Here is an 18,347-nt window from a genome sequence, read left to right on the forward strand (position 1 = left end):
CATGCACCCTGCGGTAAAAAAAAGGTAACTAGCGCTGGCCATACCCCACCCCACCTCTCATGCAGCACCTTTCATTTTCGCTCTCAACGCTCGCAGCACCTCTATTTCCATCTCCCAGTCTGATGAATCTGTCACTACAATCCCACCCCAAGCATGCAGCTGCAGTTGCCATCCCAACTCTAAAAGAATTTGTTCCAAAATTGGCTGGATTTTTCACGAAACTGTGCAAAGCCATGCGCAACACTGTCAGCAACTGAAATGCTGTAACCCTGTTTCCTCCTTCATGGAAAAATATGGCCTCCTGCCTGTGCCCGGGCCAATCTTGAAACCTGCACCACCCCTGCTCTGGACAAGCTTCAAGACTACCTACTTCCCGCAACCATACCCACTTGCACCTCCCTGTCTGATTTGTCTAGGATCGTCACAGCCAAATCCCCATTTGCCCTTGATCCATTCATACTTCCCCATGCATCACCCCTCCATCTTGAGTCGATCCCAACAATTCAGACACTCGAAATGCACCAAAAATATTTCAAATCATGCAAACCTGAGTATAGCCACTTAAAACCAATCATAACAACAATCAGGCAACACTGCAACAAGAACTTGCAACAAATCAAACGTAATCGCTTCCCGTAACACAGACCCCTGCACCCTTTTTCTTGCCCCACCCTTTCAAAATCCAGCCTAGGATCTGGTCCCTGGCCGGGTCAAAAACCAAATATAATTTTCCATAAAAAGAAACACCCGCAACTTTGCTAGCAATAGTCAAGGGCGAAAAAACTTTGTCAATACAATTCATAACGAAACATAACGCTCTCCCTTCAAGTTCACTGTGATCCTGTATCCTTGCATCCAGTGGACATCCATCAAAATCCCCAAACTCATTCCATTCCAAATGGTTGCACACTCTGGTGGACTCAGCCAAAGACCTTTCAACTAGGCCAACCAGTCTCACACTCCCCAGGCCCAAATGTCTGCAAGCAATGTCATCTTATCGTCCTATGCTCTTGGCAGGGCTGGACTGGCCATAGCAGGCACCAGGCAATCCCCCGGTGCGCTGCACGGGCAGGGACCGGTTTTGGTCCCCTGGGGGCCGTTTTTGTTACAGGGCCGTTTTTGCAGCATGGGTGCAAAATCGGACCTGTAACAAAATCGGCCGAAATCCGGCGCTGGCACAGAGCTCGGCCGCATTCCTAATCCCCCGCGGGGGCCGGCCGAGCACTTTGTCAGGGCCGGTTTTGGTTCCCAGTCCGGCCCTGGCTCTTGGCACCAATCTGTTAAAATGATGCCACTGTGAAGAAGATAATGAGACTGCTATATACTTTTTTATGCCAGGTACATGCTGTACCTTGAAAACTATATTAAAATTTAAACAACCCAGCATGAATCATCTCAACAATCCCAAAACTCTCACAATCTCTCGCCCTTTGTTTATTCATGAAATCCACCACTGTCATGTTGTCCACGCTGAATAGCACCATCTTTTTAGCCAGATAACTTCCCCACAGTGTCACAGCCACCAGCAATGGGTAGAATTCAAGAAAGGCAATGCTCCATCCCTGCACTGGCCACTGTTCTGCAGACCACCTCCCATCCCAAAACAGTCCAAAAACACGCGCCCCTGCCATGTCTGAAAAAATCTGGTCCTGCCAAACCATGTTGTCTTCCAAAAACATCATAGACGTTACAGTGAAAACTTCCAAAAACGTCTTCCATATACAGAGTTCAGCCCTCACTGCCATTGAAATCCATACTCTGTGGTGTGGCAACACTGCCCCTGACAGTGCCATGTCAAAACGTCTGCAAAAAGTCCAACCCCCTCCCGCACCACTCTGCAAGCCAAGTTCTAGAACCCAAGCAGCTTCTGTACTGCCCTCAACTCAATCTTATCTTACACCGATCCCTTTTGTCAAGAATCGTTGGATCTCATACACCTTTACATGTGGCAATCTTGCCACCAACTGTTCCTTGCCCAGATCAATGTCCGAAACTGTCATCAACACACTACAACTTCCATTTTTTTTGAGAGACAGCGGCACGCCCAAGTCATTTGCTATCGTCTCACATCACCTGAGCACTCTAAAGCAGTCACCCGAGTCCTTCCTGCCCACAAACAAAATGTCATTCAAGTAATGAGACACTACCCGATGCCCACTCATCTTAGTGAACCACCACTGCAAGAACGTGCTAAAGGTCTCAAATGTCGTGCACAAAATGTCACAGCGCATCGACAATACCCTGTCTAGATAGATGGCACCTCTAAATTGTATGTCCAACAATCGGAAATCATTAGGTGTATCGGCAAAAGCCTGAAGCAGGTTTTGTATCACATTTAGATAGCGCCGCTCCCTGTCCACACCGTCTCACCAAACGAATGGTGCCATCCACCGACAAATACAACACCTTAGTGTCTTCTGCCGCAATGAAATCATTAACTGAAGCTCCTTCCAGCCAGGACAAATGGTGTATCATTCTGAACTCTCCCACTCCCTTCTTAGGCACCACCCCAATTGGAGGTATGACCAAGCCTGCCACAGGCCAATCGAAAAACTGGCCCACAGTCCTCCCTTCTGGCTCCTCTTTTTCCAATCTTGCCACCACTACTCAAGGGGCTTCCTTTGCTGACCTCAGATTGTCCGCCCTCCGACGTCCCCTGAAGCCCTGGTAACCAGCCCGTAAACCTTCCTTGAAACCCCACTCAGTCTTCAAGACTGCCTCCCTGTCCGGGCAGACAGCAAGCCAAGGTAGCAGGACCTCCACTTTAATGGGCGTAGCAGTCTTTTGGCCCAGCCAAGCCCTGCTGTCCACTTCCTTCGGTCATCCTCCACTGTTCGGTGGAACTGGCCAGGGTGAAACACTGCATGATGGGGTTCCTTCATCTGCATTTGGAGCATTCATGTTTGAACTTACATGGATTTCTGGAGAAAAAACCCTTGTTGAAGTTCCAACATGCCCCAACATTGGATCCTGTGGGCCTTGGCACAGATTCCGCTCCTTGCAGAGTGGGACAGGGCTGCAATGGCCATTATATGATCGGTATAACACTGATCAACCCGGGTCTAGTGCTGTGTCAACAAAGAAGAAAAGGAAGCATATCTACTGATTCCGACAACTCTTGTTAATAGAGAACCCTTCTTGGAACAGAACCCATCAATCACCAAGGAGTCAGTGTGTTTGTCATCATCTGGGTCTGTGTCTCTTGATACAACGCCCCAGGTCCTGATGGAATGACCCGGTTGCGAGTAAAGAGAAGTGGCATACAAGGGTTGCTGTCAGATCTCCACCAATGATAACAAGAGAAATGTAGTAAGCCCTCGCTCACGTGAAAGGGGTTCTAAAAGTGCAGCACTAAATCATAAGAGTGACGATAAAAATGGCTAGGGGAACTCAAAAGTGCTTTAATTGGTAGAGTGCCTCTGCCAACATTAAAAAGCAAAATGGCAATTCAGCATAGATATTTTGTCATTATGCTCATTGTCCATAGTATCTGGTCGACATGTTTCTGCCCATTGGGATCTGTGTAGTATCAAGGGCATTCATCAGGACCTAAATTGCTGCTACTATGTAAAAAGTGTATGAAAATATAAGGAAAAATACAAGCATTCCTACCACCGGTTAACTCTACAGATGTCAAAACCGGATACCTAGGAAAGCAAAGAGAAACGAATCAGAGATGCAACAAATCAACAATGTTGTCTAAGACAGCAAAACAACAGTAATCAAATACCGTTTTTAGAAGCACAAATTAATGCTCCATGCATCCAATAATGTATTAGATTGCACTTACCCCAAAACTATGGGTGACACCCTCACCTCAACCTGGTCTCTGCTCAGGGAAAGGGGCCCCGCTCTGATAAAGGGGAGAAGAAAAAGAAAGGCTGCTAGCTAACATGCCAAAAATTATTACTCCCCGTCAAGATGGCAAAAAGAATATAGGCAACGTCCATGTATTACATAAATGTGATGGCAGACAGCGTGGTTTAAAATGGTGTTAACCCTTACTGGGAATCTAAGGGTAGGGAACTTAGAAAGTTTCAGTGTCAAGCAAGGGTTTCTAACAGGATAAATAACGAAACCCAATATTTTATCTTAAAGATCACTCGCAAGTATTCGAGTGTTGTCAAGCCTCTGCATGGTTTAAATGTAGTGAGGAGAAAACACTCCCAGAATCAGAAAGTAGTCATAGAGCATAAAGCATAAAGTAGCGCTAACCTACAGTGTCAAACAAGGGTTTCTAACAGGATAGATAACGAAACCTTATCTTAAAGATCACTCGCAAATATTCGAGTGTTGTCACGCCTCTGTATGGTTTAAATATAGTAAGGACAAAACGCTCCCAGAATCAGAAAGTAGTCATAGAGCATAAAGTAGCGCTTACCTATCCGTCGGTACCCCGAGGCGGTCTATGAGTAAAGACCGGAGGTGCCGACGAGAGAGGAAGGGAGTGCTTTATAGGAACTTTAATTGTACACAGCTGCGTGTGTTCACCAGGGTGGCCGAGGCAAAGCCTGTTGTGTTTAGAAACGGCGTGAGGACCCAAACGGGCTCGTAACTATAGCGGACTGCGCATGTGTCATAAGTATGCTAACTCTGCTCCTAAACAGTGCGCATGTGTCGATCTGTTTACACTAATCAAACACAGCTCGCAAGCCATACCGGTGCTAAGACGGTGCTAAGACCAGTCTAATGTGTAAAAGCTGGAATTGAAGTGTAGACTACTGCGATATCAGTCAAAGTAAAACTGCTTAACGCACATATATCTCATAACACCTCATAACAACAGCCAGGGGATATCGTCATTAAGCCCTGTAACATCCGAGTGTAGTCGATAAACCCATTTTTGTTCTTTGCAGAGGAGAAATCGTTGGATGTCTACAATGTGTTGGGGAATATAGGGTTGTTCAAGTATTACCCAACGTAAATCAGTTTCTTTATGGCCTGCTGTGATGAAATGGCTGGTGAGTTTAGTAGCACTCTTTTTGCACCGTATGGTACTCTTATGTTCTGCAATCCTCAGTTTAATTTTACGAGATGTCATCCCCACATAGTTCTTATCACACGGACACTTTATTAGGTAAATAACCCTGTCGCTGTTGCAGTTAGTATGTTTGTTAAGACACCATGGTCTGTTCGTCCCGATGTCTATTTCCGTGGTGTGCGAAGTCTGGGGGCACACCGAACAGTTCCCACAGGGGAAATGGCCTTTAACTGGGGGAAGACCCCAAAGGGGCGCATCTGTGGATTTGCTCAAAGCTCGAGGACGTGTATGTATCAGCTGGTCCTTGATATTATGACTCCTTTTATAAGCAAATAAAGGAGGGGGTAATGCCTTTCCTTCAATCTTGACCACTCTCCAATTCTTGAGAATGCTCTTCTTCAGTGCATTTGAGTAGCTCGAAAAGGTGCCACTCGCGCTGTGCATAGAGGCCGTGCACTGTATAGATGACATCCACTACATCCACAGCTCAGAAACCACCCCCCACCCCTATGGCTTATCTGGATTAAGACTCACTTGTGCCCGGAGCTCTTTGTGCATCCCATACTGACCACCAGTCTCCTTTATGTAATGGCATGGTCTCAGCATCCCTCCTTCCAACATCCACTGCCTTTCTGTACCGACTTTCCAGCAGTGCTTTCCGTTTCCGCACTTGGCTTCTGAAAGATACCAACTGAACTTTCTATTACCTCTTCTCTCCCTTTTGTCCTCATCTCAAGCACCCCAACATACACTTCATCATGCAGCTCACCTTCCTCCCACTCATCACTGCCTTCATCATAATCCAAAATCTGTTTATCTTCTCCCACACCATCCTCACACACGGACCTGTACCCCACTCCACCACTCTTCCTCACAGGCATATCTCCTGGCATGGATTGCCTCTCTAGTCTGGTGCTGAATGCCCGAGCCCTTGGCATTGGGATGACAAACCTCGGACCCCCCACCTCTTCAAACCTATGTCCAGGGGCTGCCATGCACCTTGTCTGCATCACCACCTGTCTGCCAGTCTCTCCTACTGGCTTCACTGCTCCATCCCCTGAGAGGCAGCACCAGACTGGGAGGTCCCTTTGCGCCACCAGGCCCACGAGTCACACCAGCTACCTCTGTCGCTGCATCTGCCACTTCCCTTCAGGCACCCACTGTCATCGACCCACTGCTCCTTGTCCTGTCCATCTTCCCTGCACCCTGACCTTGCTGTACCTGGTTGAGCTTCACCCCACTTATGACCCCTGTCTAGAGCAGCCTCCCTGGCCCTGCACATCCAGACCCACCTCTCTTCAGTCTTCTGCATCAACAAGCGATGCTCCCGTAAACCTGCCTCTAAGTCCACGCCTTGCCACCTTGACTGCATACCAGGCCTCAGCACACCCCCGCCCTCTGTCCTACCTGGGCCTTAGTGTGTGCTTGGGCAACCACAGGCCCACCCCCTCCTCCCAACAACCTCCATGGCCCTCCTCTCCCTCTTCTTGCATTTCTTGTTGTCTGGGTCTTTTTCCCCAGCTAAAGTTGTGGCAATATCCCCCAGGGCAGGCCTGGCTGACAAATCCAGGGGCCCAACACTCTCTGAGGGCCTCTGTGCCTGCCGGTCACCTTCAGGCAATTTGCGCAGGTGCTTCTGCTAGACGCTGCCTGTTCATCGCACCTCGACCTGCTGGCACTTGCTCCAATTTAGCAGGGAGGCTGCAGCACCTCCCAGCAGGCTTCTGTGAAGGTGCCGATTGGAGTGTGCATTTCGCACATGCCCGTGTGTGAGGGGGAGCGGGGGGAGAAGACCACAATAGCTGCCGCCACACTGCCCAACATGGAGCAAATCTGGTGTCACATTCCAACCCAGGCCTGGTCGAGAACACCAGGCCTGAATAGATCTGCTTGCCCTGCTGCACGAAGAGTGTGCAAGTCAGCCCTCACTGAATCGTCACTGGCCGCTGACATGCCACAGGTCGTGCAGACTCACAACCCTTTTATTTTCTTGAAACACCCTCCCAGTGCTGCATAGGAGTCAGGAAGAGGCTGGGTCCGCCCTTCCTGACTCCTTTTATACCTCCTAAGTACCCAGCCTTTCCCCTACATCTAACCTATCCCTGCTTGTGCTTTGTTCCTATGGCACGAAACACCCTGGGAGAAGACTAGTCTGTGACTGTCACTTCCCCCGGGGGCCTTCATTGTCACCACTGACCAGTCGGGAGCAGCAGCCTCTCTTCTCTGACGCCTTTTGTGCCAACCATTGTCTGTGGGCCAGGCCTGGATGTGGATTTCTGCTGCAAATAAACCAGAACGCTACTTCTTGAAGTAAAATATTTTGGTTGTATTTATTAGGGGAAAACACTTGTACAGAAATGTAAATATATTTAATTTTAAGATGCCAAATGACAACGTATCACCGTACAATCATAGTGCCAATATCGGCAACACTCCCCACCCCTCCCACAGCAATATCCTGGAGAAATAATCAGACAAGACACATTCTTTGTGGAGAAAATTGCTGCAGGTTTATTTGCATAACAAATATGCCAACATGGTGGGTTATCTTACAGGTGATGCCAGGACAGGCAGCCCCTCTCCGCCTGCCCACCTGATTAGCCAAATTACACCATGGCCCTAGCCAACCGGTGTTTGTCAGATTTGGGGGAGGGGATAGCCCCTCCCACCGGTGGACCGCCAGTCCACCCTTGTACTCACGCCCCCCAGAAAGGGGGTGGAGCATTTCAGGCGACCCCCGGTTGCTCAGGTCCACAACCGCCCGTAGGACTAACGGGGCACCGTCGCTCCTCCAGGGTCCAATGCGAGGACCTCCCTGGGGATTTTTGGCCTTTGCACTCTTGTGGTGCTCGTGCAGAGGGTACCCCTCTGTACCTTACAGCCTCTGGATCGCCCTGTAACTCTGCCACAGCTCTGGGTGTGGCCACTGTCATCCCAGGGCCCCCCACCAAGATAGACCTAGTTACCTACCCCCTGCTGATTCCAAGGCCTCCCCCAAATCAAGCAAGAACAGGTCCATTCCCACTCTGGACAGGTGTATCCCATCTTCATCAAAACACCCTATGGACTTAGCATGCAGTAACCCATGTCGGATGAAGCCGAGGCACATAAGTCGTAATTGCTGCTATACAAATACTGGATAACAGTGTAGCATTCAAGACTTTGGGACAAACAGGGACCCCAATTAAGTATCGTGATAATGTTAACCCAAGAGATAAAAGTGTCAGGAGAGAGTTTTGCAAGCCAACCAAATCCGTCCAAAATATGTCCCAAATACTTTTTCTGTTCCAGCAAAACAGACTATGATGACATGATTTTTCAAAGCTCATGGAAGTGATCATCAATTAACAGTGCACTAAGCACATATTGGAAAACATACACTTCATCATACAACTTATAGTCTGATGCTTTGGTAAGTTTTATTTTTTTAATGTGATCCAGTAACATATTTATCTACTGATGTTAATTTTTACATCATGATATAAAAAATGGTAAATGAAAGAGATACTGTCAATGATTAAATAGGGTATAACTTGAAGATACCTATAAAACAAACATTAGCAGTGACACTTACTGGGTTGGAGAAAGGATACAATAATTGCATCCAGTGAAGAATTTGCTTTTATTCATGTAAACAAAATACTCATGTGACCTATGGTGTGCCTGCAGGATAAACCCTCTCCCGGGCTTACTTGCACACCTACATGGCTCCCCCTAAAACAATCCTAAATTGCCATTGTGTTGGCTACTGCATGTATGCTCACAATGCTCAGATACACATAAAGATTCGAAAAGAACCAGAAAACAGAAGGAAAGCATATGACTGCTTTTAACACACGCACATATGGCTGACAAACAGTTGGCCATGCCAGAAGGGCACTGAAATTTACAGCCGCCACAAAAGCCTAAGACATTTGCCACTGTCTGGTCTCTGAATCTTTAGGCTTTCCTGCCATACATTCAGTAAAAAATGTGGAGTTATCTTTGCTCCTGAATTTTCTCTTCCTAAGGTAATTTTTTGACCAATAACTTGCTTTTCTAATTAGCCCTTGTGGGATTCTCAGACGACTGCAAACTTGCGTCTGAATTGTCTTCATGAAAGCAGTGCCCCCCCATCAAGCGGTGAATACAGTCATGCGGTGTATAGGTGTGTCACAGCTAAAACCCTGCGTAAAGTAGAAAGAGCACACAACTTTCCTTCCTAACTTATTCTAAGTTTAAAAAGGTCTTCATCATATCCCCTAACACTAAAATCACTTCACCAGCTGCCTATCAAACAAAGTGTTACATTATGAACTTTATGCCTGGTGTACAAAGCATTGCATAGGCTAGGCCAGGGCTATCCTTCCAAACGATTCATTCAATATCCCCTAACCAAACACCTAACATTGATCCTCCCATCAGAGCTCGCATTCTTCCCATTATGGTTTGGGGGCAGGTATGTGTGCTAAAAAGGCTTCACCCCCTGGTGCTCTTCTCTGCTGCATCTTCACCATTAAAACAGATCTATTACAACGGAAGACTTACCTCTGGACAAATGCTGTCAGTTCAGTTCAGTTCAATTTACGTTTATTTAGACCATTGGTCATCAAACCTTACATAGATAATTAAAATACATCTAAAATTGCATAACCTTAAATACACTAAACACATCTTAAAACACATACAATTAATACACCAAACAAATGCTGTCTCCTCAGTGACGTTGAACCTCTCTATGACCTCCCCTTACCTTTCTCCAGTGCGTCTAGTAGTGTACATACACGGTTGGTCCTTAAGGTGTTACAAAGCCATTCAAATAAATGGAAAAATAAATATATAAATAAATAACTACAAATTTCTGAAGTACATTTGATGAACAGAAAATGATGTATTATTTTGTCACTATCATACTCCAAAGAGCAACAGTATTTATCACCTGATATTTTGTTTTTAGTTAACAGACGTCCATCATTACATACTGATGATACACTTATTGGCTATTTAGTATCAAATGGAAATTATAACAACATTGACTAACCAAGAAAGTTTGCCAGTTTAATGTTAAAAAGAATTGTCCTTGCTGCTACGTGCCACATCCCTTGTAATGTCTGCACATCTGGATAACCAGAGAACCATGCCATAAAATATTTGATTCACTTTTGGAATGTATTTATGATTAGCAGTTCTCTTAGTGGTTAGGGTTGTCCTTTCCACTGGTGGACTTGTCGCGCAGAAGCTTAGCATCACTATGGATCAAGAAGTCTGCAAAAGGTACACAAATACTTATGGTATAACAAAGGATTTTTAGCAATCTGCGCAACCCCACAAGTTCCTGGCATAACTGCAACTGCTGATGTAACAACTAGTGATAAACACGTGCTAAAGACGTATACTGTCAATGTATGCAGTGAGTCATTTACAGTCCCAAAGAAAGTCTATTACCTTACTGCGAATAGATGCTGAAAAAAGATGCCTTAAACTCCTACAGGTGAGTAAACATGTACTCACGGTGTTTAATCTAGCAAAACCATGGACCTGATCAATATTTAAAATAATTGACGCCATCTCTAAACAAATTGTTTACCACCATTGATGCAGTGTCCTAAAACAAGACAGTTGCACAAATAATACGAAGTCCTGCCTGTAACACATTCTCGGGTAGGGGACAAGTAGACAGGTGGCACTCTAGTGTTTTGCCACATTTGGAAGGAGCCTCTGGAAGGGTCAAAAATAAAAAATAAATTCTCAGATTAAAAAAAATCAATTTCTTCAATGTACCTACTACCGCAGGGCATTGATAGTGAGGAATGGGCTTGTAGGATACTATTGAGAATTCAACTGCACTATTTTACAAGGGTGATGCCTGGACTACTGCAACGGTCTGCTGCTCTCCACTAATGAAGCCTCGATCAGCAGACTTCAGGCGGTCCAGAATACGGCGGCACGACTAGTTCTGAATGTGCCCCCCTGGTCGGCGTCTCGCCCCCTTCACCTGCAACTCCACTGGCTACCCATACGCCAATGGATACAATTTAAAGTTTGCGGTACCATCCACAAGGCACTGTTCAATCTTGGCCCTAGCTATCTCTCTGAAAAATGTGTCCCTTATCAACCCTCAAGGTCCCTCCGATCTAACATCTGCTGAAGGTCCATCGAATTAGGAGAGCAAGGCTAGGGGGAAAGGCCCTTTACTATGTTGGCCCGCGGTACTGGAATGAACTTCCTCTACTTATAAGATTATGCTCCAACCATCTTCATTTTAGAAAGCTACTTAAGACTACCCTTTTCTGTTTCTGATTTCTGCAATCTCCACAAATGTAAATGATGCGCGTCCAAAACGCAGAGATACTCCTCGGAGTCGGTTCTGGCGCTATATAAAACTTAAAATAAATGAATAATTAAATGCACATTAAACTGATCTCTATGGGCAGCTCACACTGAGTGGTATTGAGCAGGGCTTGGATGGCAAGAGATGGTATGACACATTCAGTATCTCAACCACAAAGAGATGACAGTGAACATAACAAAGATGTTCATTCACACTAGAGGTGCTTATGGTTTGTTTCGATAGAGAGAGGGTAACCTTGCTGAATGCTCCCTCGTACTCATCCACTTCTTTACTACAGTCTCTTAAATGACTCCCTGCCAAGTCTGGGGTCTCTTAAAGGATTCCCGTCCGGATTTGACAATTTTACCTGACCCCAGTCAAGAATTAGCAACCTTGTACAACATCAGACCCAGACTTCAGAATCGTGATGCTCCAAGTCCCGAGTAAAGTATTTAGATGACTCAAATCTGACACATGAGAATCCTGAATAGGTCCATACCTTGAATTAGAGCAGGGTTCTCCAAAGTCGGTCCTGGAGATTTTTAAGATAACGTCATTTATCTAAATGGGAATATGCTAAAACTATGGCATGGATCCGGCGCTGCAGGACTGACTTTGGAGAACCCTGTATACTGTTCTTTATACATCGTGGCATAGGCGTACCCGCCGTCGCCACTACATCTACCACAGTCCCTTGGGGCAACTTGCTGGTGTGACGAGCAGTGTGCGACCAACCTTTGCATAATTTATTACGGCTCCCTTGAGCCAACGGGCTGACAAGCCTTGGATCTGCACCTGCGCGCCATGAGAGGTACTTGACCTGTTTTAATTACATTTTTGGCAGTCCACGCAGCACCCCTTTACACTGACCTGCTCCCTGCTGACAAGAGGCAACTACCTCGAAACACGTGTCCAGGGATGGCTAACGCAACACATACTGTTCTTTATACATCGTGGCATAGGCGTACCCGCCGTCGCCACTACATCTACCACAGTCCCTTGGGGCAACTTGCTGGTGTGACGAGCAGTGTGCGACCAACCTTTGCATAATTTATTACGGCTCCCTTGAGCCAACGGGCTGACGAGCCTTGGATCTGCACCTGCGCGCCATGAGAGGTACTTGACCTGTTTTAATTACATTTTTGGCAGTCCACGCGGCACCCCTTTACACTGACCTGCTCCCTGCTGACGAGAGGCAACTACCTCGAAACACGTGTCCAGGGATGGCTAACGCAACACATACTGTTCTTTATACATCGTGGCATAGGCGTACCCGCCGTCGCCACTACATCTACCACAGTCCCTTGGGGCAACTTGCTGGTGTGACGAGCAGTGTGCGACCAACCTTTGCATAATTTATTACGGCTCCCTTGAGCCAACGGGCTGACGAGCCTTGGATCTGCACCTGCGCGCCATGAGAGGTACTTGACCTGTTTTAATTACATTTTTGGCAGTCCACGCGGCACCCCTTTACACTGACCTGCTCCCTGCTGACGAGAGGCAACTACCTCGAAACACGTGTCCAGGGATGGCTAACGCAACACATACTGTTCTTTATACATCGTGGCATAGGCGTACCCGCCGTCGCCACTACATCTACCACAGTCCCTTGGGGCAACTTGCTGGTGTGACGAGCAGTGTGTGACCAACCTTTGCATAGAAGAGTATTGAATGGCTGCTAGTCAATACTTGAGGAAATTACATGAACTAAATCATGTTAAAGAATCTTGAATGACTCCAGCTCATACTTTAGAATCACATATTTGACAGCCACTGACTTACTATCTTGAATGACCTGCAACTAAGAAGTTATAAACTTCTCTGACTCCCATCCATGACTAAAGATACCGAAAGACTCAAGTTTGAGAATACTGAACGACCCAATTCCACGACAGAAGATTCTTGAAAGACTTTCAGCCTTAACTTATGAATCTTGAATGACCCTTGATGCGACTTGGGAATTGCACTAAAATTTCAGTCAAAGCTTGTCCAGGCATCTTGCACGATTCTCTAGCAGAGACTTGTGAAAATCCTACCTGACTTGTTCCCCAACCCTGGCCAAGTCTTGAGTGTTGTTGTACCGTTGTAAAAAAGGTTTGCAGGAAAAACACAACTTTCTCATGTGAGGAGGGTGACCTTTCCAGCCAATTAAATCAAGTCCAATTTTCAGTTTCCAAATTAAAAGGGAAAAGTGGCTGCCAAAAAAAAGAATCTTTCTTGTTTCAAATACACAATGTACAAACATGTATAGGGCCGTCAAATAGTATAACAAAATAAAAGCCTAAAAGAATTCTGAAAACGCAGACGGGTATTAATTCAGACTTCAGAAAACTCTCAAGAAGCTTCAGGCCGATTACAGGCTGCTGTAATACTCAATGCAAGTGACTCAGTGCTGCCGCCTACTGGTCTCGCATTTTGGAGTGACTAATTATGGGCTAGTGCGCAGGTGGGCTGGTCCCATCTCGTCCTCTCGCATACCAGCTCTTTCTTTCTGTTTTACCATCCAGATTTCATCACTGTTCAGAAACTCTCATTCTAAACTAGCTTTCCCTGAGCAGCTTTCCCTATCTGCTTTGTTTTTAGGGGACCGTGCTGGCACAAGTAGCCTGGAATTTTTAATTTACCTGTTGCGCTGTCTTTACCTGCCCTTTAAATGCTACTATTACCATATGTTTCCCCACAAAAGACTCCTTTGCTAGGTACCCGTGCTGGCAGTACCAGCTGAGATCGGAAGGAATACATTAGTTTGATTGCCCCTCGAGGATAATGCAAGAAGCTGGCACTGGTGAATCATGGGAGAAGTTGGCACCGGAGGCAGAGTGAAAGTCTGGAAATAGAATGTTTTATATGAAGCTGGCAATGGTGTGCACGCGGTCTTGGGAGGCAGTAGGAGGAGCTGACACAAGGGGGCAGTGTGAGAAGATTACAATGAAGTATATCGAGAGAAGAGGACATGAGAAGGTAGTGTGTAAACTGGCACTGGTGTATAGTGTGGGAAGCTTGCAGTATTGGGCAAATGAGAAGCTGGCATTACTGGGGCAGTGTGAAAAGATGTATCTTTGGGACAGAGTGAGGCATTGCCTGCAGTGGGCAGCGTGAGAAGATTTCAATGATCTATTTTGAGCAAAGATGACATGAGAAAGTAGTGTGTAAGCTGGCACTGGTGTAGAGTGTGAGAAGCTTGCAGTATCGGACAATTGAGAAGCTGGCATTATTGAGGCAGAGTGAAAAGATGTATCTATGGGACAGTGTGAGATATAGGCTGTAGTGGGCAGTGTGAGACGATTACAATTATGTATATTGAGAAAAGATTACACAAGAAGGTAGTGTGTAGGCTGGCACTGGTGTATTTTGTGGGAAGCTTGCAGTACTGGGCATATGAGAAGCTGGTATTATTGGGGCAGTGTGAGAAGATTACAATGATGTATATTGGGAACATATCACATGAGAATGTAGTGTGTGAGCTGGCACTGGTGAATAGTGCAGGAAGCAGTGTCGGATTGGTAAGGCGGGCACTCGGACAATGGCCTAGGGGCCGGTATCCGAGTTCCAGCTGTGGGCTACTTTTTTGGGCAGCCTGGGGGAGGGGGGGCGATCTGTGCAGTGTCTGTGTTGTTCAGATGTCGCCAGTAGTCCAGTGGGTGCCTGAGTGGCCTTTCTGGAGGAAGATGGGTGTCCATTACCTCCTTTTTATCAACGGGCAGAAGTGTCACTCCCTTTTTAGGTCTCGGCTAGCGAAGGCTGCGCTTGCGCTGTCTCGCTCGCGAGGTTTAATGTTTTTCAGAAGTGGGGCTTGAACCCGCCCCTCTTCTCCCCTCCTGCTCACCCCTCTCCAGCAGTGTTTTGTACAGCGCCTTCGACGCACACAGGGCCGGCTTTAGTGCCTGTGGCGCCCTGTGCGACAATGCTTCAGCTGCCCCTCTCCCTCTCTTTCTGTCTAGCAGTTCTTCTCTTACTGAAAACCTTGACTTCAAGATGGGGTTCTCACTCTCTTTCCTCTACTTTCTTTTATTTGCTCCCCTGTGAAATGGATCCAAAAAAGAAAATCATTTTTGCTGGAAATGTCGTATTGGGTGGCGTAAGGCTGGGTGGCGCCCTACGAAGCCTGCTAACGTGATCCGCGGTTCGCTGGTAAGGAGCATTGTTCCATCGGTAAACATAGGTAGGTTTTATGCATGCTCAGAGCGCCAGCGATTGTGGCTCCAGGTTCTTCCAAATACGTCCTTCTCGACGCCCAGCACGGGCGGAGATACTGTCATGACGTAGGGTCATGTAGCGTGGCTCGCGCCAGTCCAAGTTCACCTCCTGCTCCAGTCCAATCCACAGTAGAGTCCCGGGTCTCCGAGGGGCGGAGGCTGCTCATTGTCAGGAACCGGCTGGGGCAGCAGTGGATACCGCACCAGCAGGCAGGTGAGTGCGGGGCTTCTGTCAGGAAGGAGCTTGATGGGTGCCGGTGTGTCCAGGGTGCACTTGTGTCCTCTGTGGGCTCCCCATGGAGGGTCCTGCAGAGGTAGCCTGACATCCCGGATACCTCTCGGCTCACCCCCAGCCTAGTGAACTTCTTTAACTGGGCTGAGGGTTCCTGCCTTGATCACCTGGGGGAGGCATCGGCCCAAGAAGGCTGGGATTTGTTTGGACTGACCCCGGGAATAGACTGATCCCAGAGGGCTAGCAAAGACAACAGGCCGGCTGCTTATCCACGACCCTGCCCTTTCAGTGACTCCAGAGAGGGACTTCACCCAGCTAGCCTTTCTTATCAAGTGACTCTCAGAGATGGGCCATGAACTACACCTGCCTGGCCCTCCCAAGTAAGTGACTCTCACAGAGGGACTTCACCCTGCTGGGCCTCCTTATCAAGTGACTCCCAGAGACGTACTTCACCTAGCTGGGCCTCCCAAGTAAGTGACTCGCATAGAGGGGCTTCACCTACCTGGGCTTTTGTTTTCTTGGCTTTGTTTTCCCTGGGCTTGCAACTAGTGCACCAATCCTGGAGGTACTACAAAGTGTGGATTGGAAAACAAAATGTGTACTGCGGCTCTGCTTCCAGGGATGTGGTCTTTTTACCATACTGCTAACGTTTTGCAAGGATATCAGCAATGGACATTGAAATGGGACCATTCAAGGCCCCTTTCAGGCAAAAGCACTCACTGATTTCTGAATAGTGAGTGTAAAAGCGTTAAGGTAAAAATGTTGTTCCTGCTTGCATTTCACATGGTTCACGGGCGGCAGAGAAGTAACAGGACTCTGTCTTTTCCTTCTTACTTACAGAAGAAAAATACAGTGTCCGCTTCTGCTCTGCCGCTTCAGCTACCCCCCACCCCCACTCTTTCATTCTTCCCTCTCTTTCTGTCTAGCAGTTCTTCTCTTACTGAAAACCTTGACTTCAAGATGGGGTTCTCACTCTCTTTCCTCTACTTTTTTATTTGCTCCCCTGTGAAATGGATCAAAATAGAAAATCATGTTTGCTGGAAATGTCGTATTTTAATTCTAAGGTGCAGCATCTGGAATAAGAGGTTAAAAATATGAAATATAACTAAATAAAGTAAGACAGTGGTAGCATACTGGCCAGATTGATTTTGTTCACACCCAAACACATTAGCGCCACTTTTACAGCGTTTGCCAGTGAAGCGCTATTTTTTTTTTCTTGTCTTTGTTTTCCCGGGGCTTGCAACTAGTGCACCAATCCTGGAGGTACTGCAAAGTGTGGATTGGAAAACAAAATGTGTATTGCGGCTATGCGTCCAGGGATGTGGTCTTTTTACCATACTGCTAATGTTTTGTAAGGATATCAGCAATGGACATTGAAATGGGACCATTCAAGGCCCCTTTCAGGCAAAAGCACTCACTGATTTCTGAATAGTGAGTGTAAAAGCGTTAAGGTAACAATGTTGTTCCTGCTTGCATTTCACATGGTTTGCTAAATTTTGCATTCCCCTATGAGTGTTTGCTTTTTCCAGGATGATGTTACTTTTTTCTGTAGGCCGCATATTGCTCTTGTCTATTGGGTCATTTAAATTGAGCCTCATCCAGGTGTTTATAGCCGGCAGCAATTGGGTTGTAGTTGAAGGCAGTGTGAGTTTTTCTCAGTGGGACAGTATGGTGTTCAGTGGGGGAGACGATGTGGCACTATGGCCAGAGCTGCTGAATTTGGAACTGGGGAACCAGGTTCAGCCTTAATAACCAGTCCACCAGACGACTCTCCTGAGAGAGCACAATCCCATGCTAGACCTTAGAAGGCTGCGCAAGACCTTAGAAGCGCTGGTGTCTTAGCACCAGCAGGTGGACCCTAGCACTGGCACGTCTGGGTTAACCTTCAAGGTTTGTCCACCACAATCCATACTGAAGTTCACCTCCAGTCTTGCTAGCAGGCCTATGAAGCAGCACAGCCAAGAACAACAGTGACTCTGTCACTGAGGTCACAGGACCCTTGAGCAGGGCCAGCTCTAGGGCAGTGCAACCGGTGTGACCGGGCGCTGACTTTGGGTGGAGACATTATGTTTGCAAGTAAATTAATGTTTTAAAAGCGCTTGCTGCCTCCTTCCTGGCCTCCAGCAATTTTCGGCAACAATAAAAATGTCATGATGACTCTGGTGTTTAATGTTCTTCCTAGAGAGAGATCGGAGTTTTGTCTAGTGGAAGTTTTGACTCCTGGAAAGGTAGCACATAGGGTTAATGTGCCTGCAGCAAAGAACATGTACCATGCAGATAACAAAGTGCACATAATGTAAATAGGTCAGTGGGCTACTGCGTGTGTGTGTGTAGGTGGCTTTGTGGGTGGCTCTATTTGTGTGTGGGTTGCTCTATGTGAGTGGCTCTGTGGGTGGCTCTGTGTGTGTGGGTGGCTTTGTGTGTGTGGCTCTATGTGTGGGTGCAAATGCAATAGGTCTCGCATTTGAGAGTGATTAAGCTATTGACATTGTAAATAACAATGCCGTTTCTTTAAATGTTTTTAAAAACAAAAACATAAACAAAAATAATGTCATGAGCAATGCCAATAGCTTAAACTTTAACAATGCCGAGACCATTGCATTGTAAATGCTTGTTCTCTCTGGCCAG

The sequence above is a fragment of the Triturus cristatus genome, chromosome 7, assembly GCF_964204655.1.
Source record: "Triturus cristatus chromosome 7, aTriCri1.1, whole genome shotgun sequence".
Taxonomy (NCBI): domain Eukaryota; kingdom Metazoa; phylum Chordata; class Amphibia; order Caudata; family Salamandridae; genus Triturus; species Triturus cristatus.